The sequence below is a fragment of the Herpailurus yagouaroundi genome, unplaced genomic scaffold (genome assembly GCF_014898765.1).
Source record: "Herpailurus yagouaroundi ecotype Mexico unplaced genomic scaffold, PumYag 198, whole genome shotgun sequence".
Lineage (NCBI taxonomy): Eukaryota > Metazoa > Chordata > Mammalia > Carnivora > Felidae > Herpailurus > Herpailurus yagouaroundi.
In genome coordinates this window covers 30,081,438-30,109,069 of record NW_024412429.1, presented here as the reverse complement: position 1 = coordinate 30,109,069, position 27,632 = coordinate 30,081,438, and the positions used below count along the sequence as shown (strand labels likewise).

At 38.0% G+C, this 27,632-nt stretch overlaps 1 pseudogene; it reads right to left on the bottom strand.

The window, feature by feature from the left end:
• Positions 1–23,699, bottom strand: part of LOC121013098 (forkhead box protein K2-like) — a 127,957-nt pseudogene extending 104,258 nt beyond the window's left edge.
• Between the last annotated feature and the right edge of the window lie 3,933 nt (positions 23,700–27,632).

Below are 27,632 nucleotides of genomic sequence, written 5' to 3'. Positions count from 1 at the left end.
TGTATGAATTGCCTGGGGATCTTGTGAACATACAAATTCTTCTGTTTAGTAGGTCATTGAATTTTACTGAATTTGTGCGGGGCAAGAAGTCCCTTCCTGAATCCTGAACCCGTGGATTACGAGTGTCATATGGAGTTTGTTAGAGATGCAGACTTTTGGGTACCACCCAGATTTAATCAGAATCTGCATTTTAATAAGATCTCAGGTTCTTTGTACATTAAAGTCTGAGAAACATCCTGAAAATCACCCAAAATTAGCTACGTAATGGCAAAAATGAAAGCACAATTACTATATCCTCTCTGATTACATCTTTACTGTGACCTTCTTGGATTTTTCCCTGAGGACGTGTCTGAATATGGTATCATTTGTCGTCAAGAGAAGCAGATGTCCATTCCTTTGTGTAATAAATTCTGAAACATTAATGTCATTACTACTACATATAAATCTATATACCAATGGCTGCAAACTGGTGTCTAAGGGCTAAGTACAGAAGGAAGGTATGTTTTGTTGGTCATTTTGTTTGTACTGTATGCAATTAAAAGGCAGTGGTCCTGGGCAGATTGAGCAGATTAATACCCATTTTCTTAGATTTCGTATCTTCCATAGGTACCACACAATGTAACTATGAGCATTTGAGTTAGGGGCCCTTTGGAGCAACAATTCCCAATGTAAATTACATGGAACAGTAGTTTGAGAACAATAAACAAATATTGTTTGACAAAAATGTTGCTGTAATCCATTAGGTTTGATAAATGGAGTGAAACAAAAAGAATTATTTGAAGGATGTTTCAGAGGCTTTAAATTACAGTGTACACTTTGAATCTTTATTGCAACATCTCCCAAAATTATTTAGTCATGGAAAACTTTGTTACAGAGGATCTTAAAGGATTAAAGTTCTGTGTAATGTACTTTAGACCAAGGGTTGGCCAACTACACTCTGCAGACCAAATTCACCCCACCACCTGTTTTTGTAGTGCCTATGAACTAGTTAAGTGGTTAAAAACCAAAGAAGTATAATATTTCATGACATGTGAAATATTAAGTGGGATTCAAATTTCAGTCTTCATAAGTAAAGGTTTGCTGGGACAATAGCCCTGCTCATTTGTTTACATATTACCTATGGCTGCTGTCATGCTCTAGTAGCAGAATCGAGCAGCTGAGGGAGAAACCACATGCCCTGCAATGATGAAAATGTTTACAACCTGGCCCTTTTCACACAAAAAAACTTCACAACACCTGCTTTAGATGCTGCTGCTAAAAAGACCTAACCTCTTCATTGATAACAGTACTATCTTTTTTTAATGAGTACAGGTGTGCTAAAGCTAACACCATTCCATAGCAAATCAATGTTTTCTCACAGAGAAATTGTAAAATCGATGTAGTGAAATCGATGTAGACATGTTAAATACCCATTTTAACAAATTGTGAGATTTTTTGTTCTGAAGAATGCCTCAAGTAACTTTCATTTTAAAAAATTAATGTAGAGTTTAGATTTGATAGCACACTTGTGCAATATCCAGTTATTACAAATTTTACCTGAATGAATTTCCAACTGGTTCTTCTATCACAGCAATTCTCAAACTTTTTGATCTCAAGAACTCTTTACACTCTTAAAAATTATTGAGGATCTCAGAGTTCTTTTATGTGTGTGGGTTGTATTCATCAATATTTATCAGACTAAATAAATTAAAACTGATAAATTAAAAATATGTATTTATTACTCATTTGAAAGGAACAGTAAGCCCATTTCAAATTAACATAAATAACATATGTTTAATGGAAAATAAAAATTATTTCCAAAGAGTGTCATTCTTTGACATTATTTTGCAATTGTCTGGTTTAATAGGAAATAGCTTGATTCTTGTCTATTTCTCCATTCATCTATTAAGACAGTGCATGCCATTAAGCCTCTGGAAAATTCACTGTATACATGTAAAATAATGAGGGTGAAAAAGGTAAATAATGTCTTGGATTTATTATGAGAGTATATTTTATTTCAAAGAAGGGGTCTCAAGGACATCTAGAGTCCTCTGTACCACACTTTGGAAACTGTTACTCTTCTGTAACTGAGAATGAACAATTAGTCATATACATCTCACACGCATACACACATACACACGCACGCACGCGCGCGCACAAGTTTACGGTGATATAAATTATTGGTGGTCCCTAATTTAGGAATGTAGTATGTTTCAAAGTTTGCTCTGAGCAATCTGATTACTTATCGAACCTCAATTGACTTGCACTAATAGTATTTCAGAATCAATCTGTTTTAAGTATTACTAATTGTGTGTGAAAATGTATCCAGAGTCCAAGCCTAGAGTACAGGAAATGACTTTCTTCTTGCTGACTAGCAATGATGTTGGAACTTCTGTACCTCCATCATGCCTCACCAGCTAGTGAAATTTAGAATTTCTTCAGCTCTAAGAAACTACTGGGGTGCCCCTGGCCTGGGGCCGGAAGCAGGAACATGATGAAAATAGAGACTTGGGGTGGGTGGGCTGGGAAGTAATTTTTCTTCTAAGAAATGCAGGAATTTCATAAGCATTTTTTCACCCTATTGCTTTTGGGCTTTAAATAAAGTCTTGTCTTCTTGTTTTCTGCAAAGCAGAATTTGCTGTTTTCTCCATTGAGAATTTCTGAGGCCTCTAACAGCTCAAAGTAGCTTAAAGAAAAGATAATTTGTTGATTCCCATGACTTGAAAGGTATAGAAGGTAGAGTTAACTTCAGACATGTTTAGATGTCATCACAACTTCTCTCTTCATCTCTCAACTCTATTTTCTCTATGTTGGCATCATTCTTGCTTAAACTTGTCCTTTCCCTGATATGAAAAATACCACAACCAGCATGCATAGTCTTTCCAGAAGGAAAGAGAAGGAAAGAGACTTGCTTTATTACCAGTGCTGTAAAGTCTGCTAGTGTGCCTTCCCAAGTCACATGCCCATTTCTTAGTGGAAAATGGATGTATCGATTGGAAGTTCCTCTAGAAGGTCATGCATTGCTGCTAAATGAAATAAAGGACCCTTTTGATATTTTCTGAGTGTTTTTGAAGTTTTTATATTGTAATTATTAAATTTATTAATTTGCTATCATAATTAATTGCTTTGAAAAAAACTGAGAAATAAGATGCCAAATGACAGATAAGACACAGAGTTTTAGATAGCTCACTCTACTCCTAACCTTCATCTAGGCATGGCTTCATACTCTGGAAAACGTGTCCATATCTATCTTGATCCTTCTTGAAGCTATTGTTCCCTTACGGTCTCTTAATGCAGGAACTGTCGTAGCTTTTTTGTTGAGAGGAAAGCTGAGACTCAGTAAGGCTAAATAATCCAGGGTCTTGTAAATGGTCGAGCCAAATCCTTCTCATCCCCAACTAGTTATCTTTCCACCACAGGTGCTACCTCTTTATTAAACACCTTGCTAACTGAAGAAATCCTAAATTTATTTATTCCTTCACGAGATATTTACTGACAGGCACTGTTCTGGATGGTGAGGACATACAGTGAGCAAAGCAGACCGGTCTTTGCTCTCATGGAGTTAATGTCCCAGTAAGGGAGACAGGAAATAAATAAATATCTATGATGTCACATGGCCCCAAGTACTGGAGAGAAAGTGATGGGAAAAGTGTGCTTTTTAATTAGCATGATTAGGGGCAACAACTCTGAAGTTACAATTAAACAGGAACCTGAATGAAGCCAGGAAGCATGCCAGAGGGATACTGGAAGGAGGGGCGTCCCAGACAAAAGAACAGAAAGAACAAAGGTTCTTGAGTGTCAGTGTTCTTGGCATGTGTGCAGGGCCTAGCAAAGAGGCTAGGGGCCTGGAACTAATTTTGGATAGGGGTGGGTGCAGTAGGGAATTAGTTCAGAGAGGTAGCCAAAGGACACTTTATCCAGAAAGATCAGAGAAATGGAAACTGTTCAACTGTATATTCTCATTTTCTGGAAGAAAAAAAAAATTTGACCATTTTAAGGTGCTAACCTTGAAATGATGAAAGAAGAGAAGCTTTCATCATTTCTACCATCAATAAGCAAGTATTCAAGCTTATATGTTCTATTATTTTACTCATTCATTCTTTCAGTCAACATTTATTAGGCACCCACTATCCTCTAGATTTTGAGCCATGTGTTGAAGCTGTGGAAGAGGAAAAAGGTAGTTTTGAGTCCTCCAGGACCCACTGCATATCATATGCAACAAAAGAATGATCAGATTGACAAGAGCATCTTGTATTGCTTTCCACACATTTTTTCCCCCCAGAAAGTGGTTTCCACAAGAACTAGCTGGAAACCTGCCATTCACTGACATGTTGCTACATATTTTTAAATTAAATGCTCTACTAGCAATGGAATCAGTGTGGTAATGGATCCATCTTACTACTGTTTCAGAAAGGTTTAAAAGCATTTAATTTCCATGTCACATTCATTAAAAATGCATGATGTCATGCACTCTGGGGAGCAATCTGTTTCATAATTTGAAGTAGAATCAACAAAGCATGATTCAAAAAGGAAACAAAGGTGACAAGGTACAGAATAACATGAAGTGGTATACATCCACTTATCATGAACTTTCCTGGGATTAAGTGATCTGACAGAGAACAGAGAGCTTAATGGAAACAAACCAGAGAATCAAACTACATTCCATTGTCCTGAGAGAGAGAGAAAGAGAGAGAGAGAGAGAAAGAGAGACAGAGTAAATCAAAATGAAATAAAGCTGATGTTATATGCAGAAAACATTTTTAGCATTGGTTTCCTCCATACTGAAATGAGGAAAACAGAGGATAAGGAAGGCCAAGTGAGGAGACTGCATAATGAGCCATGGGATTAGAGAGGATGCAGGTCTGTGGAGTGGCCTCTGCCTCTGCAGTCAGAAGTACTGCTGGCCAGCTGGCACCCACCCTGCCTGAGGCTCTTTCATGTGCCTGGACTTTAGAATGAGAGAGGAGGGCTGTGGATATGCTCTGTCCCCAATATCCACTCCCCTTCCCTTCCATCTACTTCCAACTCGTTTACATTTGTACTTGCATATTTCATCTGGGTCATGACAGTTGGTTATATACTATGGCTACAGAGTACTATATTACATTTTCAAGGGCAGAAAGGGCTATATGTTAAGCTGCCAAATCAGATCCTTGCCAAAATGGTCCAAGCTAATGAGAAGGTTTGTAAATTACAGTTAAATGGATGAGCTGTGGAGAACAAGGAATACCATGGAGAGCTAGCAGATGGAGTCATTGGGGGTCACAGGCTCTTTCACTGGCATTTCTTTGGCATGAACATAGTTGAGTTATTTGAGAATTTAAGCCTTTATGTGTTAATGTTTTAAGAATTCCTATAAATTTCAAGCTGGAACTAGGTCAAATATTATTCAGGCCAAGGGACCTATTGCAATGTTTTGTGTCATACAATCGGTCAGTAAACAGCAAAATGAATAGACAAATATCAAATTGCAGAAGTAAGGACAGTTTTACCATTTGAGTCTGATTCGTGCCCTGCTTCATCCCCACAGAGGGGAAATTTTATTAAATTTAGAAATTTCCACATATTATGGTATGATTTAATTTTAACTAGTCCTAACACTGTGTCAGCTGACTCACTGACCAATTAATAGAAATTAGCTGATTTTTCTAAATTGGTCTTTCCTTCTTTCTGAAGTTTTTCAAAGTTTTGTTTGGTATGTATTTGCTTTGGAGTCAAACAACATAATTTTTTTAAAAAAAAATCATAGTTCTTTGAATCTTTGGACTATTTTCAAACTATGAACCTTTAATTTCAAAGACTTTCCCATTTTGCAACTGAAAGCAAATGACTTTAAGGATCCCTAGAGAAGAAATCCTTAGAAATGACTAGTCAGAAATTTAAAGTAGAAGAATTAATTTCTTGGCTATAGTCCTCATAGTTGGTTGATCAAATAAGAGAAAAAACAATTTCTTATAGTTTGCCCAAGACATATTTTTATGCATATTCATTAAAAAGCATAAAACATTTTTGTGATGGAATGAATTTGATGAAATTAATGTACTTTTTAAACTAGGTTATTTCCTTAATAATGACTAAGAGAATAGAAAATACTTTAGTCTTAAAAAAAGCAATTATTATTCCACATTACCAAGCCAAAAACATTATTTAAAAAATTTTTTTTTATGTTTATTTATTTCTGAGATAGAGAGAAAGAGAGAGAGAGCGAGAGAGAGAGACAGAGACAGAGACAGAGCACAAGCAGGGGAGGGGCAGAGAGAGGGAGACACAGAATGTGAAGCAGGTTCCAGGTTCTGAGCTGTCAGCACAGAGCCCAATGCAGGGCTCAAACCCACAAACCATGAGATCATGACCTGAGCCCAAGTGAGATGCTTAACCAACTGAGGCACCCAGGTGCCTCCCCCAAAATAAAATTATAAAATTGTTATAAAAATTATAAATAAATTAATTTTAGATGTAGGTTATGGTAATTGCTTGGGATTTGCCTGCACATCAGTAGCGAATTATAATCAGATAGATAAAAGTAGATATCAGTTCCTCTTTTCCTCATGTCTTCTTCTTCTATATAGTTATGATCATCATTAAAAAGAAATGCACTAAATATCTAACATATATGGAGTTATGTTGTGGTATCTGCATTCCCTATTTTCAATAAATTGAAAAGAAAGGAAAACAGCCTGTTGGGTTTTTTGGCAAAATCCAGTTAGTAAAAGCTTCAGTATTTATTTTGTGTTATATTCATTTTTTTGTTGGTTGGTTGTTTCTGTGGCATTTATTATGAGGAATTTGTGTGACTGAGAATTAGTGGTGAGAATGGAATAAACCAGAAGACAGGTGAATAGGTATAAAAGGAACTAGAAAAGAAAAAGGACTATGCTTCCATGTGATGTGTCGTGCAGTTCAGCACGGAATGTTGTGGGGTTCCATCCAAGGTGGAGTTACCTGTTGAAGTCAGGAATGGCATCCACAGAGCAAATGCATCTGAAATGAGTCCTGAGTAAGGAATAGGAGCTCACTAGGTAGACTATGGTGAGGATGGGGAGAATGTTACTCGTAGGCAACAGCACCGTCAAGGCCAAGAAGCCAGTGAACAAATTCACGTGCATGTAGTTTATTCAGCAAGACTGTTGAGGGCCTTTGGGAAATGGGGCTGCAAGGCAAGCTGTGGCAAATGAGCCCTTCACAGGCCATGCTGGAGACTTTTGAATATAGGTAGGTGATATGAGAAGCCACTGAAGAGTTCTGCATAGGATGTGGGGGTTAAGTTTATGGCATGTAATGTATTCACCTTAGAAAGATCACTTCTGAGCTTGTGCAGAGGATTGAAACAGGGCTGTCCTGAAGCTAACGGGACCAATCAGTAAGTGTTAGCATAAGTTAGGTTATGATGTGTTAACAGTGTTTAAATCTCAGTTGCTTTGTGCAGCTGAAGGTTATTTCCCCCTCTTTCTATAGGCCCTGCACAGATCCACAGGGGCTGTGTTCCACAGTGTCACTCGAGGACTCAGGATCCACCATGTTTTGACTGCATCATCTGGGACACATGGGTTTTTTTAGTTACCAAAGCAGGGAAAGAGGCAACTACATGGTTGTGCTCTGAGTCTCTTATGCTTTGGGATGACAGTGACATGTGTCATTTCTTCCTGTAGTCACAATTAGTTACATGGCTCAGCCTAACCACAGGAGGTTGGGAAAATGAGGAAAGCAGATGGAATGCTTGCTGAACACCGTGGTCCCTGCCATGGTAAGTTCAGGTAACTAGGTGAAAGCTGCTATGGGGCTGGAGAGAAGGCAATCAGCTGTGAGTGGTCTTAGGGTGTTAGAAACAACAAATGACTCAGGTAATTTGGTTGGGAGTGAGAGAGGGGTGGCACCTATTGGGGAAATACTGGGTGGTGCCAGTATACACAGCTAGTGAGTAAAACGGGTAGAGGAGTAGGTGTAGGGTAGAGAGTGATAAGGTTCCTTTTGGCCAGGACTGGTGTCTGGAGAGCCTAATTAAAAATGTCCAGCAGTAACTACAGGTCTGCAGCTCCAAACAGAGTCAGGTCTAGCTATTCATATTTATATACAATCATACAACTATAGCAAGAGATTGAAAACATTCAGGTAGGGGCACCTGGGTGGCTCAGTTGGTTAAGTGTCCGACTTCAGCTCAGGTCATGATCTCACGGTCTGTGAGTTGGAGCCCCACGTCAGGCTCTGTGCTGCCAGCTCGGAGCCTGGAGCACCTGCTTTGGATTCTGGGTCTCCCTCTCTCTCTGCCCCTCCCCTGCTCATGCTCTGTCTCTCTCTGTCTCAAAAATAAATGAAACAAACATTAAAAATTAAAAAAAAAAACCATTCAGGTGGATGATTCTTGTAAAGAGGAGAATATAGAATGAGAAGAGGTAAGATCTAAAAATGTTGAATTGTTTATGCAATCTGGAACCAGAGTCATCATCCCCAAATTGATTCAGGAAATAGAGGGTCAGAATGTCTGCTTACACAAGACTATAATTAACTGAGTTTGGAAGTGTGGTTGCAGAGGCTAGAGACACACTGAGAGATTTATTGAGTGCAATATTTATTTGACACCTAAGGAAATAAAGCAAGAGTTCTTATGAATTCCTGCAGGGATTTACTTTAGATAATGAAGAGCAACTCGACACTACAGATGATTAGACACTAAAGGGGTTTATTAAATGAAATGAGTGGAAACACTGATTTTTACTTCTTAAATCTCTCTGATACACCGGTTTTCAAACTTTTTCAGAGGGGCTGCAGGATGCAAGGGGAAGCAGGAGCAGAGTGAGTCGCGACTTCATTCCACCTGTACCAGCTCTGCGGTGATTTGCCTAATATCCTAAAATGTCACTCGCAAAAGTTTCACGCTACAAACAGAGGAAAAAAAAAAAACATTTGTCTCCCCATCTGCAATGTTAAGAAGCCTTAGTGGAGGCTTTCATCGTTTCTCGGTTGGATTAGTTTATTGTTCCTCCCATTGGTCTCCCTATCGCGTCCTGCCTTTGTAATCCGCCCCCTACATTGCTCCCAAAGTGATCATTCTCAAACACAAATCCACTCCTGGCATCTGCTTCTACAGGCATTTATTGATCTCCTATCACCTTTAGTGTCATGTTAAACTTTATAGAATGGCACTTAGAAAGCACTTCCTGATTGGCTGGTACTTACCTTTCTCTAGCTCCATTTTCAGGATGTCTCCCTTTGTTCTGAGTGCATCAGGCATAATGAAAGATTGGTACCTGCAGTGCCCTGAAGGTTTAGAATGCCTTCTACTTAGCTAATTCGACTTTTCAGCTGCAGCTTCAGCACAACCTCCTCTTAGAAGTCTCTTTGACACCTGCTAGTCCAGGAGGAGTCCTCCTCTGAGACTTTGTAGCAACCAAATGGGTACTTCTCTCTCTTTTTTTTTTTTAAATATTTTTTAATGTTTATATATTTTTGAAAGAGAGAGAGAGAGACAGAGACAGAGACAGAGACATATAATCCAAAGCAGGCTCCGGGCTCTGAGCTGCCAGCACAGAATCCGACGTGGGGCTTGAACTCACAAACCATGAGATCATGACCTGAGCCGAAGTCAGACCTTTAACCAACCTAGCCACCCAGGCACCCCAAAATGCCTACTTCTCTGAGAGCAGCCACCCCACATTATTTTATCAGTGACTGTGTTGGTCTCCTCAGTGGGCAAGCACCTTCGGGAAAGGGACTGGCTCATCAATTCAGTTGCCTCAGACTTGGCCCTGTACCTGGCCCTCAACTTTGTTGTTAACAGGTTTATGAATCTCCCTTTGTGGAGATGGTCAAAAGCGATTGATTTCTATCTGTTTGATTCACTTGAAAATATTTGGTCAATGAACCCAGACTAAAGGACACCTTAAGGTTTCATTTGTATTTTGTCTCCTTTTTTTGTGTTTTTTACACCTGTGGAATTCAGTAGCCTTGTAAATATAAATTTGAAAATGACATTTTTGAATATTAGGAAAGATTTTTTTGACTCTTCAAAATATAAATATTTATCTTTATATAAATAGGGGTGCTAGGGTGGGTCAGTTGGTTAAGCGTCTGACTTAGGTTCAGTCTTGATCTCACAGTTTGTGAGGTGGAGCCCTGCATCAGGCACTGACAGCATGGAGCCTGCTTTGGTTTCTCTGTCTCCTTCTCTCTCTGTGCCTCCCCCACTTGCAATCTCTGTCTCAAAAATAAATAAGTAAAAACATTAAAAATAAAATATAAATAAAAATGATATAAAACAAAAATTTGGATACAGAGTTCTTCTTTAATGGAAAATATTACTGTAGTCTTCCTGTTTCAAATGTCCTAAAACATTACTCTTTTTTCTGTAGCAGCCCAGCCACAAATTTAATAGTGCCCATTTTCTATAAGACAGAGTTGAAACTCATTAGACTAATTTCCAGATCTTCTGTAGTCTGACACCAAGTGTCTTTTTCAACCACATTTCTCACTACTTTTTGATGCAAGTTTTTTTGGCCTCGCTTAGTTCTTTTCTCCTTATATTTCTATTTATTCTATTTGATTCTTGGATATTTTAAATCTGAAGTTTTATATCTTCTTATTTCTGGAATTTTCTCCATTATTACATCTTAGAATATTGTCTGTCCACTATTGGTTCACACCTTTGGATGTGCTGTGAGGCAGGTATGTAGTCTATGATTCCTGACTTCTTTATATCCTCCATTGCTATAGAGATATTCTATCGTTGAATTCATCTTCAAGTATGACTTGTCTTCTGTATAATCAATTTGCTGAAATTTAAGAAAATTAATGACTATATTTTTATTTGGCTTTAGAATTTGTGTCATAACTTCCTGTTTTTATTTTACAGGTGCAAATTCTTTCTTTATATTTTATTTTATTATTTTTTTAAGTTTATTTATTTATTTTGAGAGAAAGAGTGAGCAGGGGAGGGGCAGAGAGAGAGAGAGAGAGAGACAGAGAGAGAGAGAGAGAGAGAGAGAGAGAGAGAGAGAGAGAGAGACAGAGAAGCCCAAGCAGGCTGTGCACTATCAGCACAGAGCCTGACTAGGTTCAATCTCACTTACCATGAGATTACCACCTGAGCCCAAATCAAGAGTCAGACATTTAACCGATTGAACTACCCAGGTGCCCTTCTTCCTTTATATTTTAAACATACTTATTATAAACTTCCTTTCATATTTTTCTATTATTGCTAGTTCCTCATGTCTTGTGAACTTTCATGTTGAATGTCCTATTTTGTTTTAAGGTTTTAGTTTGTGGATTTTCTTCAGAGAGAATTATCTTTTCTAGAGATCCAGATAACCACCCTGGGGTGATGTCCACTGTTGTGTCTGTCAGTACTTTCAAAACATACTCATTCTGAATTATTTTTTGTGTTAGTTTTTCAGCCTGGTATTATCAGATACACTGGTAATGAGAATTCGGTTCTTATTCCCATGAAAGCTTAGTCTTGGGGTTATAATATCCCTAGAAGATTCTATTTTACCCACAGGGTGGGGCTGTTGGCTCATTTCCAGCAGAGATGTTCGGGATCCTTCATGGTTTGTGCACTGAGATGTTTCCGTTGATTTTGCACAGGGAGCCCAGTTCTGATTCCTGCAGTGCATGTGTTTTCCAGTGCATGTGTTCTGGCCTTGAATGGCCATGAAGGCAACAGGCTTTGACACCTGTATTCCCTTGATGTTTGTAGCATCCTTTTTCACTTTTGAGTTCTACTATATATTTAATATTTAAAAATACTTGTTTTTATTTCTATATGTTTAGAAATGTTATGTTCAATTGATTGGAAAACTGTCTACTATTTTTGAGTATCCAAATATTTACTGTTTTGTTTCTATTGTTCTTTCTACTTTGAATAATCTCTCAAATTATCTCTGCCCGTTGAGAATTTCTTCTAACCTTCCAGGATTTGAGGGGCTTGCTGAAGGTAAACTCTTCTGTGCTTTTTTTCCTCCAGGGACCAAATTAACCCCTAAGTAGTTCCTTATCTGAACGCCTTTGACATCCATTTAATACTTAATCATATTTATTTAAAATTGCTTTCTGGCTATTATTTGTATTCTAGTGAGATTATAAAATTTTTGACATTTTGGGCTATTTCTTAAGCTTCTTGGATTTTTCCATAATGAAATATATATATATATATATATATATATGTATGTATATATATACATATATATACACATATGTGTATATATATATATATATATATCTCATATGATACATATATGTATATATATATAAATATTTCATATGATGTATATATATAACTGGGAATTCAAATAAATACTTCCTAGTAGAAGAATGACTGAAATAAAAGATATACTGGAATAAGAATACTTTTACAGTATTTTGGATTAAAATTTGTAATTTAGATTAAATGTAAAAGGATTCAAGCGTCCAGGTAAATAAGATTTTTTGTATTCCTTTTTTGTTCGTTTGTTTTATGCTTAAGCATTTTATTCTGGATTCCTGAATTTATAAGGCCAGAGAGATTTCATACAAGGTCCTAGGTTACTGAAGGAGAACAGAAATTTTTATTTCAAGGAGTATAAAATTAATATGATAGATAAAATCTGAAAGGAATGTGTTTGTGCCAACAAAAGAAGCTTCCTTAAACCAGTTGGGAAAATTGGCTACCTTTTTTCTGTTTAGAATTTGGTCCTGAGTAAATGAACTAACAAGCAGCTGATTCTGAGTTACTTTCACAGGGAAATGTTTCTGAGTTCCAGCTCATAGGAGCTCAGGAAGGTATGGGATGCAAATTACATTCCAACACGAACAGGCCAATCAAGCCTTGAACACTTTTGAGGTCTTTGGCTTTGCCTATGAACATGGGAACACCCAAGGGCACCTTCAAATTAAAAATAAACACACTGTTCTAAAGAGTCCTGGATGTGTAATTTGGTAGAAATTTAAGGGATGTCTTTTTATAGTAACAGAGTCTAGAAAGAAAATAAAATTCAGGTAAGGTTAAGTCCTTTCTAGTCATAAGTGTATGTAAATGACTTTTAACTCTAAATTCAAGTACTTTGGGCATTTCCCAAATGCCCTAATACTTTGTGGGTAAAACACAATATTTTAGTTCCAGCCTTATTTTTATAACCTACTGGATGATATCATATTAATAAAAATAATAGCTAACATTTATTGTATAATTGCCTTATGTCAAGCTATATTCTTATATTTCACAAATATTTCATTCAATACGTAAATAACCCTGTGATGTCACTATAATTATTATCCTCCATTTGCAAATGGGAAAAACTAAGATACAGAAGGATTAATGAACTTACCCATGTCACAAAGTAGTCTTCAACTACTGAGGAATTCCTACTGGCTTCCTATTCATGTTGCTACTTTAGAAGACATATTTGTTTAGGGTTCTCTTGGAGAATTTATATTTTATTGAGATTAGAGGGGAAAATGGCAGTGTTGGTTAACTCATTACCACTTGTTGCAATCTAAACTCACTCCTTCCTATTGTGTCATGGTTTGATTATACATTTCCTCTAAGTCTCTCTGGAAACTCCATTATCACCATTAATCTTGGGTTTAAAAGAATCGATGCCAGCTACCATCTGAAAGTGGACATATCCAATATGGATTAAATGTAAATTAAAAATCCAACATCAGCTGGCCCATCATACCTGTATACTTTATGCTTTCTTTACCCCACACTCTAATCCAACTTGTTTTCTCGCAAGCTAAGAGCCTGTTGTTGGCTCTCTGGGGGCACGCCACAAATTATGCTGTGTGTTTTTTATGCCTGGAACCCCTGTATGCAATACTCCCCCCTTAGCTGTATGCTAAGGAAACTATGACTTCTGAAAAGCTTATATTTTAATATTTAGAGCAGATTTGTTTAAAGGAAGGATATGGTCAATGCTCTCTTCCCCTGTCTTCAATAAAGGCCTAGGTATTGGCTTTTATGTTTGTTTAAAATAATATTTTAAACTCAGAGAATTTTGGATAAGAAAAAAAGAAATGAGGTTAACACAAATAAACGGTTTTAAATTAAATTATCTCAGCTACAGAATATATTACTGGAAAGGTCTTGAGAACTTCTCTAGAGGTCCTTAAATTTTTTTCACCTGTACTCCTCAAGATGGGATGGTGGGGGATGAGATAAATTCTTGCTATTTTAAGCTTCCTTCCAACTTTCTGTTGCTGTTATTTATAATTCTACTCCAAATGGAAAATATAGGCTTGTCTAAAGTATATTAAGAAAAGAAGCAACTATTTGATCCCTATGAATACAAATATACAATGATGATGGAAAAATTCAGGATGTTGGGACCACTAGTGCTCTATTCAAACTCTTAGACAAAATAAGCAGGATACTTCATTTTAACAAAGTTTCTCAACTTTTGATGAACTAAACTTACCTTAGGGAGCTTATAAAAGTACAGATTTCTGGGTTTTCACTTTCTACCTTCCCTTTCTGCCCCAAGTTTCTGAATTTGATTGCTTTCAATGAGCCTGATGCATTATATTTTATTGAATATATATGTTTGTCACAGTCCCTTTGGAAGACACTTTGGCAGTTTCTTACAAGACAAAACATACTCTTACTGTAAGATCCAACAATCATTCTCCATGTTATTTACCCAAAAGAGTTGAAAACTTACGTTCAAAACAAAAAAGCTACAGATGTATGTTTATAGCAGCTTTCTTCATAATTGCCAAAACTTGGAAGCAACCACAATGTCCTTCAATAGGAAAATGAGTAAATAAACTGTAATGCATCCAGACAATGAAATATTATTCAGCTAAAAAGAAATGAACTCTCAAGCCATGACAAGACATGAAGGAAACTTAAATGCATATTACTAAGTGAAAGAAGGCAAGCTGGAAAGGCTGTGTACTCTATGATTCCAACTATAGACCTTCTGGAAAAAGCAAAACTGCGGTGACAGTAAAAAGATCAGTAGCTGCCAGGGCTTAGGGGTAGGAGTAGAGTAGGAATGAATAGGCAGAACACAGAGAATTTTTAGGTCAGTGAAAATACTGTATGATACCATAATGATGAGACATGTCATTAGACATTAGGCCAAATCCATAGAATGTACAATACTAAGAGTGAACGCTAATCTAAACTGTGGTCTTTCGGTAATAAGAAGATGTCAGTGTAGATTTATCAACTGTAACAAATATATCTATCACTCTGGTGGGGATGTTGACAATGGGGGAAGCTATGGGAGCAAGGAGTCTATGAGAAATCTCTGTACCTTCGTCTTAACTTTACTATGAATCTAAAACTGCTCTAAAAATTAAAGTCTTAAAAAGTCTCAGGCAGTTGGTTTGTGTCTGGTTTCTCCATTATTACTAAGACAGCAGAGAACATCCCAGGGCTTATTTGATTCCTACCCTGAGCCAAGTTCCGAAGTGAGGTCTCTAGAGAAAGGATTCATGTTCAAGGCCCTCCATACATACAGGCCTGACTCTCCCTGGTAACTGCTTCATCTGCTTGACCCTGAGCTTCAGCTCATTCTGCAGCTCCGCCGACTTTTGGGTCTGGCCCACATGGAGCCGCTATCTGCTCACTTCTTTCCTGTTCATGTCATTCACAGCCTATGGAGAGAAGGAGCAGAGAAAGTGCTTGGTAACCACCCTGGATGTGACTCTGACTTTAGCCAAGGCCTCCAGTCCCATCTTCTGGGCCTAGAGAAAGCCACCTGCAAACCAGTCACCCTTGTTAGCTGAGAATAATTAGTACTAAGATAAAGGCCATTTAAAGTGAATTTAATTTTTAAAAACATGGGACAAAATTTCAGAGTAAACTATAGATTAAAACATGTTTTTGATTGGGGCTATACTTAAAAATGAAATTGAAATTCGTAAAGTTTCTCATATTTAAAATATAGGTTCTAATCACAACTACACACTGGTCATTTGAACAAAGCAGTAAGCATAATTATTTTAAAATGATATGGCAGCATAATCAACACCCTTCACTTCATGTTGGATTTCACATTACAAAGAATCCTTTCTGTACGCTGTGAGGGCCTTAAATCATTTTTAAGAAACATTGTGTCTTAGGGCACCTAGGTGGCTCAGTCTGTTGAGCATCCAACTCCTGTTTTCAGCTCAGGTCATGATCCCAGGGTCATGGGATTGAGCCCCATGTTGGGCTCTGCACTGAGCATGGAGCCTGCTTGAGATTCTCTCTTTCCCTCTTCCCCTCTCCCCTGCTTGCACACACACTCTCTCTAAAATAAACAAACAAACAAACAAAACCATTTGTATCTTAATCCTTGCTGATTTTTTTTTCTACAGTTAACTGACCTGACTAAACCTGCCAGATCCTAAGTGGTCAGTGGCTTTCAGTACATGAAATCCTGCATTTTCTGCAAGACATAAAACTTCTTTCTGTGATTCATTTATATTGGACTGAATTTGCATTGAGTTGCCTGCAACAATCAGCAAAAGGCAGACCTTCTCTATATACTGACTCAATAGTTAGGATTAAATACTGATGTTAGTGAGGAGAAATGTTTGAAAAAATACTGATTTTTTAAGTAGTCAGTTAATAATAAATATTCCATGACCAATGATCTTAATGGGTGTCAACCATGGAAAAAGATCTATGGTAGGAGGCCACACATGACATTATTATTCAAGCTTTGCAATAACTGTGTGAACTTGGATCATTTGTTCAGCCAATATGTATCTGGTAGCTACTGATGCAATAGTAGAAATGTAAGGACGAAAGGAGACAAAGTCCCTGCCCTCAGTTCTATACATAGGGATCTTCCCTAGTGAAGAGAGAGAAGAGGCACCTCATAAGTAGCATGGAAAAACAGGAAGCAGTATATTCTGGGAGGAGGGTAAGAATAAGCTGAGACCCAAAGGCTAGGTACCAAATAGTCTAAGGCTACACTGTCTATTATGGTAGTCACTAGCTACATGAAACTCCTGAGCACTTGAAAAATGGTTAGTCTGAATTGATATGTGCTAGATTTCAACGAATTAGTCTAAAAAAGGAATGTAAAATATCTCAATTTTTATATTGAATGTGATTAAAGAGATAATACTTTGGATATGTTAAGCTGAATAAAACATGTTATTAATATTTAAAAAGTATGGTTTATATAAGATTTAAGGTAAATATAGCAGAACATAATGTAATAAACACAATATACATAAAATCAATTTATTACTTTATTCATTCATTCATTCATTCATTTATTCATTCATTTGCAGTTGAAGATCAGTGCTCATGAAGGCCATTTATTTGTTTGATAATGCCAGACAAATTCACAAGAAAGAAATTATGGAATAAGAAGGGTGGAAAAATGAGAACCCACTATTCTCTTCATAATTTCCAAAATTATATGTATTTTCACAAAAATCATAAATAACTGAGAGTAGTCATTTTGCCTCAAATTCCCAATCAAGTTGAAGAAATCTTTTGTCTGAATTTCCTAATCTTAGTGGGAGGCTAAATATTCAAATTTATAATGGGCAGACCATTATGATAATGGAACTCTGATCACAGTGACTACTTCAGCATTTGCCTAAATTCTCTTAAACCAAAAAATCTCTAGTGGGTAGATGAGAGGCAAAAAATGGAAAAGCCAGGTAGTAGAGGTGGTGACTTTAGAGGGTGATATTTCTGATACTTTCTGAGAGTTTAATCAACAACATTGAAGTGGAGCAAAGGAAATACTCTTCTTTAGATAACATGGGACACTCTAAAACTGGATTCCAAAAGCTCATTCTTGACATTACTCAACTATGTCATATAACATTTGTGATGTACTTAAGGAGCAAAACCCAAGTCATAACAACAATAGACCTGCTTTGCCAATATCGCTTTAGTCTTAGAAGAAAAGGTTTTAAGGCAATTTCATCCTGAAAGCATTACTGAGTACCTATTATTTTCAATTCACTGCACTTGACAATGAACATAAGAGAGATGCAGAAGCTCTCCTTTCTCTACTGATTCTTCAAAGGAAAGAGCATTTTCATTTTAATTAGGTGACAAGACGCACTGCTAATTGTTCATGTCAATTTGCTGATCATTTGTAGTTCCAATATGGTGTCATAAAAGGAATCACAAAACCTTGAACTTACTTCACTTTTTCTCAGTAGTTTTACAAAGATTGATACTATAAATGCAAATTAATTCCAAATAACTCCTGTCTTCTAAAAATCAGGCATGAACTAATATTTCCCACAACTCTGATGTTGGAATACCCATGGTTAATAGATTATATAAATCCAATAATTAATTACATTCTCATCTGGAAGAATCTGTATAAAAAAAGGAGCATGTAGATATTTGAGTGGGGGTGAATTAGAGCATATTAACACATTTTTTATATCAAGTACTTTTAATGTAAATTTAAACATTGTCAGATGAACTAAAGCATTGAAAAGATGAATTTAGGAGCATTGTGAGAAGTATAATAATATCCTTGATATTCAAATATGGATGCCCATTGGAGTCATTTGTAAAATTTTTAAAAAGTACTGATACCCTGAAACCCCAGTGATGCTGACTTAGTTGGTCTGAAGTATGGCCCAGGCAAGGTGATGCTAATATACAGCAAAGTTTGAGAACCATTGGTTTAGAATCTAGAATCTAGTTTATTACTGCTTTCGGGTCATGCCCCTCCTTCAGGTTCCTAGACCCTTTTCTGATTTCATAGCCTTGTCAAACAGTTCTCTGATAATTAATTTCATTTCCCAAGTAGGTATTCCTGCTGGAAAGAGATAGTACTATTGTAAATAATTAATTGATTTTAAAGTCGAATTAGTCTCTGGTGAGTCCAAGCTTTGGAAGGTAATGACCTCCTCTCCTGCACCCCCCAAGCTGATTGGCCTTGAATATGCCTACCCTCATCAAGATTTGAGGCTTCCAGAGCTAGCAGGCCAGCCCTAGTAACGAAAAAGATCAATGACCACATGAAATCCATACCATTTTGTCCATCTGCTTCTGACATTTGCTTAATCATGTCCTTGGACCAGTGTTTCTCAGTCCTGGTTGCATATTTAAAATCCCCTGTGAGATTTTAGGACTCCTGATGCCTGGGCCACAACACAGACCAATTACATCAGAACCTCTAGAGGTGGAGCACCTGGGTGGCTCAGTTATGTGTCTGACTTTACCTCAGGTCGTGATCTCGCAGTTCCTGAGCTAAAGCCTGGCATCAGGCTCTCTAGTGTCAGCACAGAGCCCTCCTCAGACCTTCTGTCCCCCCTCTCTCTGCCCCTCCCCTGCTTGTGCTTACACACACACTCTCTCTCTCAAAAATAAACACACAAAAAATAAAAGATTCTCTGGAGTTGTGACCCAGTCATCAATGTTCATTAAATTTCCCCAGAAGATATAGTATGGGAAGAAAAAAAATTTTCTCTTGAGCCTTTTAATCTGACACGCCTGTGCAATCAAAAGACATTGGGGTACCTGGGTGGCTCCGTTGGTTAAGCATCCGACTCTTGGTTTCAGCTCAGGTCATGGTCTCAGAGCTTCGTGACTCTGAGCCCTACATCAGGTTCTCTGGCAGCATGGAGCCTGCTTGGGATTCTCTCGTTTCTCTCTCTCTGCTCCTCCCCTACTAATGCTGTCTATGTCTCTCTCAAAATAAACCGAGAAACTTAAAAAAAAAAAGAAATTAAGAGGGAAAAACAAAAGTTTAATAACATTTATACCTTCTGTGTATATGGGAGATGTCCAAGAAAACTGAATAACTCTCTGAAATGGCTGAAGCCACTGTTAAAATAACATCTTTAGCTAAAGACAAAAGAAAGATGTTGGAGGTTGTAGGAGTTGGATGGGAAGACCAATTATGGAAGGGCAAGGGTGGGGGTGGATGGCAAGAAGCAAGGGTAAGATGGTTATGCTGATTTATATTGTTGCTTTCTGCCCTGGTAAGTTTCTAAAGATTTAGATTTACCATCCTTTTGGTACAGAGAGGGAGACAAATAGAATCTCTTACAAATAGAGATTCCCCTTATAAATGAAAATGCTTCTTACAAAATGATAACTTCTACTATTTTCAGAGCTTCTGCTATGTCTGCTCTTTCTTAAAAATACTCAGCCTAAAACAGTCCTTATGCCAAGAGACATATTTTGGGGTGGCAGATTCTGTTCCCCTTAAACATTGAGAACCAGTGGCTTAAGCTGTAATACTCTCACAAATTTACCTAAAACATTTCTGAATTTGTGGGGGTTTGTTTGTTTGTTTGTTTTAGCTGATATTTGAAACTGCAGAGATGTAAACATATATATCTTTTTAACCTCTAACCCAAGCTGGTTTGTTTGATGATAGATAAATATTGTTAAAAATCTAAAAAAAAAAAAAAATTAAATAGAACTGCCTGGTAATATACTTACATAGCCCTTACTTTGGCCAGGGGCTCTTCTAAGCCTTGTACATAAATTGACTTATTTATTCTTTCCTCATTTTAAAGATGAGGGAACTTGCCCAAGAGCACACACTTAGGGTTAGGGCCAAGATTCAAATGAGCCAGTCTGGCTCCAGAGTCAGTAAGCTTAACCACAGTGACCAATGGGTGTGGTTGCTGCAACTGCCAGATGCAATGAGATAGGTAATATTCTTATACTTCTATTTTACAGGTAAGGAACTGAGGTACAGAGTAACTTTCCTAGGATCCCACAGCTAGTAAGTGGCAGAGCTGGGATTTAAACTCAAGCAACTTGACCCTAAAGTTTGTGCTTTGTCAATCATATAGACTTCTTTTGCAAATATTCAACGGATGCAGCTTTTCAGAAACTTATGTTACAATATATATTGGAATTTGGCGTTGTAAGTTTCATGTGTGCTTTTAGGCTTATCCTTAATATTTTATGCAGAATTCTACCCAGGATTTTTGCACGACTACTAATGTACTGGAGAAGCCGTTTGTAAAGGATGATGCAGCTGCTTTATTAATATTAGTTCATGGTTTCAAAATTTCTTTGATGTATGCATACGTTAGGCAACATAAGTTCATCAAAGTTGCATGTAAAAAGAAGAAAAGATTCTCCATGCCCTTTCCTAGATCTTTGCCATTTTCCACTTCCAAAAATCTTTTTAATTTCCATTATTAGTTTGGTGTGCCCTTAATTTAGTATTAAAAATCCAAGTTTCTTCCAGCTATTGGACATTGTCCCATTTCAAACTTTTAAAAACAAATTATTCAGAATTTTACAGCAATACTATGTAAATAGGACAAATACATCTTGGCTCTTGGCAAATGGCCCTGAGAATTGAAACAGTTTCACACTGTGGATTTCCATTAATGTCAAAAATGTATTGAACTTGGTCTTTGTAAAATGAGTCAATTCTAGATTTTAAGAGGTGATTTTAGAAGTTCCTTGTCTCACTTTTTAATAGGCAAGCAAATCGCCAGAGGGTCTTGTTTAAAAAAATGCAAAAATCTGGGAGGCTGGAGGTGAGATGCTGGGTTCCATATTTCTAACAAGCTCCCAAGTGATGGTGATTCTGCTGGTCTCTGAATCACACTTTGAATAGCAAGGACATTGTACTGGTAAACTGGTTCTCCAAAGGAGGAAAACAAAGTTTTGATTTGTTGCTAATTTCTGAGATATAAATACCCCCACAACGGTCAAATTTCATACCAACATGGTATTACTGAAAACTAAGTCAGGAAGAGATATGCAGCATAATATATACAAGGGGCTCTTGAGTGCGGGCCTAACACAGCTTCAGCACTCCACTGGATGTATGTGAGTTTAGACACACCCTATTTCAAGATTCAAAATAATAAGAGATGCTGTTCCACTCTGCAAAGGTTAGGGAGACAGTGTTATAGGGAAAATGACTAAAGGTTAGTTACAAAGCGTTGAGAATAGGTGCAGAGTAATGTAGTTCCAAGATCATATAGACTGGGTTAGAGAGCATGTTTAAGGAGTTAAAATCCACATGGGGCCAAGAATGGAGACTTTGAGGAGGATTTGAATCAGATTTGATGGTGATAGTTTCAGATGCATGGATAAGGAGAACATTCAACAGAAAAGGAAGTGAGGTAGGAACTAGCAAAATGTCTGATGCAAACAAGGTGAGGGAAGACATTGGCATTCCTGAAGAGTTGGGAGTGGGGTAGTTGTTCCAGGGGCTGAATAAGAGTATCCTGCTTTCACAAATGCTTCATTTTCTGGCATGTTTGGGAAAGAAAATACTCGGATTAATCAAACACTCAAGTTAACAGAGAGCTGACATAGGTAGTAGAAAGAGATACCAATGCTTAAAAAATAGAATACATTGAAGTATACAGAACCTAATTTCTTTGTTCTTTGATGGAGAAAGGACTTCTAGAGCTGCCATTTCTCAGAGCCATCACATGGAGCAATTTTGGTCCCTAATCGGGTACAGTTGGAAATGGGATGTGGGAAGTTCCATTCCCAGGGTGTTGTAACAAGATCATGTTCTTAAGCCCTTCCCCAAGGCTGCAGTGTGAAGCATCTCGGGAAAACTTACGCCATAGAAAGAATTTCTAACTGGGAGAAATGCTCTCCTTTGCAATACGCTGAGTCTCTTTAGGAGTCCGGGTTCAGCTTCCTCATCTGTAATATGAGGCTAAAATACCTATCTCATGTGGGTTTTGTGAGGATTAAATGGTCAAGACATGTTAGTGCTCAATAAATACAAGTTTCTCCATTCCAAATACATCTTTCAGAAAACCCAGGGCAAACTGTGAGCCATGTTTGAATGTACAGAGACCTTTCCTGATTCCACAGTAGAGGGCTTTCCCTGGATCCTCTGACCCCTGCTTTAGCCAGCTAACCAAATGCCCTTTTACATTTCTGAGACCTGAATACAGATTTATCTTGGAAAAAAAAATTCTTTTCTTTCCTGTATCTTGGAATAAATGTGCTATTTCATTTTCTTAATTTGTACTTTGTTAAGAACCAGAAGAGGGAACTTAAGGTCAGTCAGTCTCTCAGGTTGAGAAACTCTGAAGCTATAAGCCCCAGAATCTTGTCTTTGTCTCTGATTCCAAATGGGCTTGTGGGGAAAAGTGATATAACCATGAGATCACTGTGTTCTTTTAGATGATTTCCTGTTTCCTGTGTATTTAAATATACAGGGAATAATCCCGCTATTAAAATGAGACCCTGTATGTGTGTATGGGCAGAAGTTCAATGAAAAAGGAAGAAAAATATGCTTGCTGAATACCAGATGTAGAATGCATAAATCCTGTCAGAACAAGTGGGGAATAGCTTTATGGCTGACTTGCAAGAAACCTAAGGGAACTGGGAAGTCAGATAGGCATGTGTCAAACAGACTTATTTAAATCATCCACTTCCTCAGCAAAATAAAAGTTTGAGAGGGTTCTGTTTTCTTTTGTGGTTTGAAATTACAGTTGTAGCCTTAGAGGTCCTGCTTGATTGAGGGCTTCCAAGCAAAGAAGTTACGCTACCAAGTTCAGGCTCCCAGCAACAGTGGGATCATCCAGTGCCTCTGACTGAGGTCTCCAACCTTACCCTGTTTGTACTTTCTGCTCTTTGTCATCTTGGAAACAAATTGCAGTGCAGCTGACCACTGCTTCATGGCCCTCCAGCTTGTTATAGCTGAAAGGCTTTTTTTTTTTTTCTTTTGCATCTGGAAGAGAACGGTGCCCACTGGCTTGCTTCTCAGAGCCGGCGTCAAATGGCACACGGTGATGTAGAGCACAGCCGTTAGTGCTGCACACTTGGAAACTAGGCAACCCTTTCTCTCCCCAGCCTCTTCCTCGCCACAGTTCATACGTTGTTGGTGACTCTATATACTGCCAGGTTGTGTTAAGACAAACAAAGCTGATTTAAAAACTAATGACTTGTGTGCTTGGTCACAAGATCCCCATTAATTTGTAGTGAGAGATACAACTAGACACCAGACATTTTTCAGATATGACTTCCTGATAGTAAGTCTCCTGGGAGGCCATCTAATCGTGAGGTAGGTTATTGGTGTGAATAGATACAAAGGAAAGGTGTTTAAGTATTAATCATTTTCTTTAAGGCATGGTAGCTTCCTAAATTGTTTTTCTTGGGATATTTCTCTTTTAAAATATCCTGTTAAATATATTGTTCTGCCATGGCTGTACTCACTAGAATAAAAACAAAATATGGTGCTGTGAAAAGACCATGGGCTTTGTTGTCAAACAGACCCAGGTCCAAATTATTCCAACTCTACTACTTACTGTGTGTAAACTTGAACATATGACTCTACCTCTCTGAGCTTCAGTTTGCTCACCTTCTTGCTGAGAGTATATATTTAAAGGCATTTATATAGAACCTACCACCGTATCTCAGTATCTGCTACTTTGAGAAGTCATGGAAAATTCTTTTCTTTTTGAGAAATCATGAAAAATTCTTAATGCTTACCATCCATCCATCCATCCACCCATCCATTTATCCATCCATTCTTTCACTAAATGCCTTTTAAACGTTTTTTACATGCCAGCCATTGTTTCTATTGGTATAGCTACAAACAAGAGCAAGATATAAGCTTTGACCATAGTATGTAGTCTCAGTGTCTAAACTGGAGACATGTATGTATTTAAAGGTATGCACCAGGCACAAAGATGATATAAAGGTGATGTTCAGTTCTCTCTGGGTGAGTGTGAAGTGTCAGGAAAGCATTAGACAAGGACAAGTTTCATAAGCCAGACCTGGAAGAATGAGTGAGATTCCAGCTAAATGAGGTGGGGAGTATGAAGGATGGCGATGATGGCAAGTTTGAGCGTTTCAGAAAGTAGAGAGTGTGCAAAAGCCAAGAGACAGAGAAGAATATGGTACCTTTTGAGAATTACAAATCGTTCTGTGTTTAAAAGCATAGGTCCCGATGGGTATGGGAGGGTATGAATGGCAAGAAGAATGAGTCAGAACCTGTCAGAGGCCTTAGGAGACATGAAGAGGCATAATCTTTTTGTGCTGTGAGCACTTGTGAGCTATGGAAACTTTGTGAGCAGATGCATACAGATCGCTATCCTACTGATAGAAAACTACTACCATAGAAGTGTTTATTAGATATGCATAATTATTTTTTATTTCTCTTGATGATATTTGGAAACATGCCTACTGTGAGAAACAGTCAAATAATCAACTCGTGTAGTCACATGTAGGCTCCTCCTTGACATTTTTTTTCGGGGAAGTGATGGTGGCAGTGGAGAGCTACATTGTTCTGTGCTCTTGTTTCACTGTTCAATCTTGTTAAAAGAGAATGTGTACTGTTTATATTTACTTTTATCCTCCATACCTTCTTTTTTGTTTCAAAAATTCCTTTTCTTTGAACTTTTTAACATTTATTTATTTTTGGGAGACAGAGGTAGAGCACCAGCCGGGAGGGGCGGAGAGAGCAGGCTCCAGGCTCTGAATTGTCAGAACAGAACCTGATGCAGGGCTTGAACTCCCAAACCACAAGATCATGACCTGAGCCAAAATTGGACATTTAACTGACTGAGTCACCCAGGCACCCCTCAAAAATCCCTTTTTGTTAGCAAAACATCTGAAGAACTGCTCTCTTTTAGGACCACAGGGAAAAGGGACTAAGTTTTTGTCCCCAGCCTCTGTGCAGAAGGATCACTAGAGGTGGTTTGGCTTTGGGAAATATTGAGGTAACGGAATGATGTTGGGTACAAAGCATTCTGGCAATTCAGCCACAGAGCTATTGTGATTTGTGTGGAGACACCCAGTTTGGGGGGGTTCAAGAGCTAGGATCCCTGGATTATCTCAGAGCCTGGGCCTCTACTACATCGCAGCTCAAAGCAGAATGTCCCAAGAGCATAATAAGCATTGGAATGAGCCTGACAGGATGGGAAAATGCCCAAGAGAGGAATGCCAGATATATAGATGTAGGCATAAACTTCTTGGTTTATGGAATTAGTTCCCAACCATGCAGGTAAGAGTTCAAAGAAAGATTGGTAGTGAAATAGTGCCTTAGACACAGAAACTATGTGCGAGCCCAATAAGTTAAGTGTGGGGGGTGAAAGGGAGTGGCAGTTTGGAGGCTATGTGGGTGCAGCCTCACCTCTGGCCCTCTGGATATGGGCCCTGTTGGCAGTAAGGTATGATTCCGAACTTTGTGATGCTAGTTTCCTTCCTCTGTCATGTGAGATATAAACTGGACCAAAGGACAAACTATGATGTGTGAGTCTCAGCAGAAATTATGCCTGGGGATTGTTGTTTTTCTACTAGTAAGAAAACTGGGAGAAAAAAAAAAGGACAGAAGTGTGTGTGTTAAAGGGAATGGTTTTAAAGTTCCATGCTTTCATGTGCGTTTAAGAATGGCTTTTAGCATGGGGCGCCTGGGTGGCTCAGTCAGTTGAGCATCCAACTTCAGCTCAGGTTATGATCTTGCAAGTTACATATAAGTTTGAGCTCCTGGTTGGGCTTTGCGCCAACAGTGTGGAGCCTGCTTTGGATTATCTGTCTCCCTCTCGTTCTGCCTCTCTCTCTCTGTCTCAAAAATAAATAATCAGAAAAGAAAAGAATGGCTGTTAGCCCTTAGCAGTGTGAAATACATTTCTTTTATCTTTGAACATTGGAAAGACTTCTATAATCTTTTTTTAATTTATTTTTTCATCTTACTATATTTGTATTCCAACCATGTGACTTGTTTTTTTATGTTAAATATAATTTATCGTCAAACTGGTTTCCACACAACACCCAGTGCTCGTCCCAACAGGTGCCCTCCTCAATGCCCATCACCCACTTTCCCCTCTCCCCCACCCCCCATCAACCCTCAGTTTGTTCTCAGGAGGCAAACCATAAGAAATTCTATAATCTTTTTAAAGTGCAGTTCCATTGAGGGACAAAGAATTTTTCAGAATTAGTACTACAAATCATGGGATGGGAGAGGAGGTGGGGATGGTGAGTGGGCTATGTGTATGTGGGGAGAGAGAGAGAGAGAGACAGAGAGAGGAAGGGAGAAGAAGAGAGAATATGAAGTCCTTATAAGGTAGAGTGTTGAATGCTACATACTGTTGACTGTGGACCCCAGAATGTGTATGGTGAAATTTATTGGAACAAAATTTACATATTTATGAAAATGATGCAGTTTAGAAAAAAAAAAATAGCTTGTTATGCTAGCGTCCTTTTCCTTTGTTGATGTTCCAAGGTTATACAAGCCCTGAATCTTTCCACATTTCCAGCTCTTATCTAAGAGTGTGTACCACCTGGGTTGGGAGGAGGAAGATGAATGAAATTGGGGAAGTAAATGGTGGGAAGTATCCTGAAAGAAATCAGCTAGATATGTTCAAGTCAGCAGGTTCCAAGAAAATTATGTAGTAATTTGAGAATTGTGTAAGGAAAGTTCTAACACATATTTTCTCTCATGTTTTTTTTTTTTCCCTCTTCTGCATGAACTTATAGTGATTACATCACTTCCCTTCCTCACCTCTTCCTCTTCTCCAACTTGTTGCTGTAGAGGCTACGTGAGTTCATTGTCCCTGGAAATGGAGCAGACAGAAGAGAAAGCAGTGACTGTGTGGTGAGCTTAAAGATATATCTATTCTCTGGGACGTGGGAGGATGGGGAGTGGGGAAGGACAGAAGATATATATATTAGCTATCTATTGTTTCATTATAAGTATGCCAAAATTTAGCAATTGAAAACAAACATAATCTCACATAATCTCTGAGAGTCAGGATGGCAAGAATGGCTTAGCCGGGTGGTGCTTGCTCAGGTTCTCCTTTGGAGT